The sequence below is a fragment of the Fukomys damarensis genome, unplaced genomic scaffold (genome assembly GCF_012274545.1).
Source record: "Fukomys damarensis isolate Sample0158 unplaced genomic scaffold, DMR_v1.0_HiC HiC_scaffold_34, whole genome shotgun sequence".
Classification (NCBI taxonomy): domain Eukaryota; kingdom Metazoa; phylum Chordata; class Mammalia; order Rodentia; family Bathyergidae; genus Fukomys; species Fukomys damarensis.
In genome coordinates this window covers 6,408,694-6,409,379 of record NW_022900946.1, presented here as the reverse complement: position 1 = coordinate 6,409,379, position 686 = coordinate 6,408,694, and positions in this window count along the sequence as shown.

Sequence of the window (686 nt, the reverse complement as noted above, 5' to 3'; positions counted from 1 at the left end):
TCTGAACAGTTTCTGAGGTGAATCCCATGGCTTCAGTCTACGCACCTCTCAAATCTGTGTGGTCTGCTCAGAGTGCTCTGTGATCTCCAGTCTCCTGCTCAACTCCATGACCCACAGGTGGAATCAAACTGAACTCAATCCTCTCTTCTAAAACCTATTCTGTGTCCTTTGTTCCATCTCGGGGAGATGAGAGGGCAGCACCAGCCACCCAGTGGCCCAAGCCTTCCCTTGGGCGTCACTGTGGATGTGCTCCTCTCTTCCCGGCATACTCGCCCATGCTTTCTGTCAGGTCTGCCCTCAGCTGGTCTGTTTGGCCCACCCCTCCGGTCCTACACACAGCCAGGACCAGGATACAGGCGCAGTCCTTTCTCCCAGACAGCTGCAGTAAGCTTTGACTGGGACTTCTTGTCAGGGATCTTTCTACACCCCAAACTGCGACACGCCACTCTCCAGCTTGAATCCCTTCAGTGTCTTTACACACTCTCAGGATGAGTTCAAAGTCGTAAGTCAACATTCCTGGTGCCCTACCTACCGGTTTTGTTTTGCTTTTTCTTTGCAGTGCTGGGGATTCCAGGCAGTGTCTACCTTTTCAGCTCTTTGCATTCCTCCACTTGTCTGCCCAGCGGCCTTAAATTGCCTCCACTGCATCTCCAATTCCCCAGGTGCTCAGGATTCTCTCTTCTAGA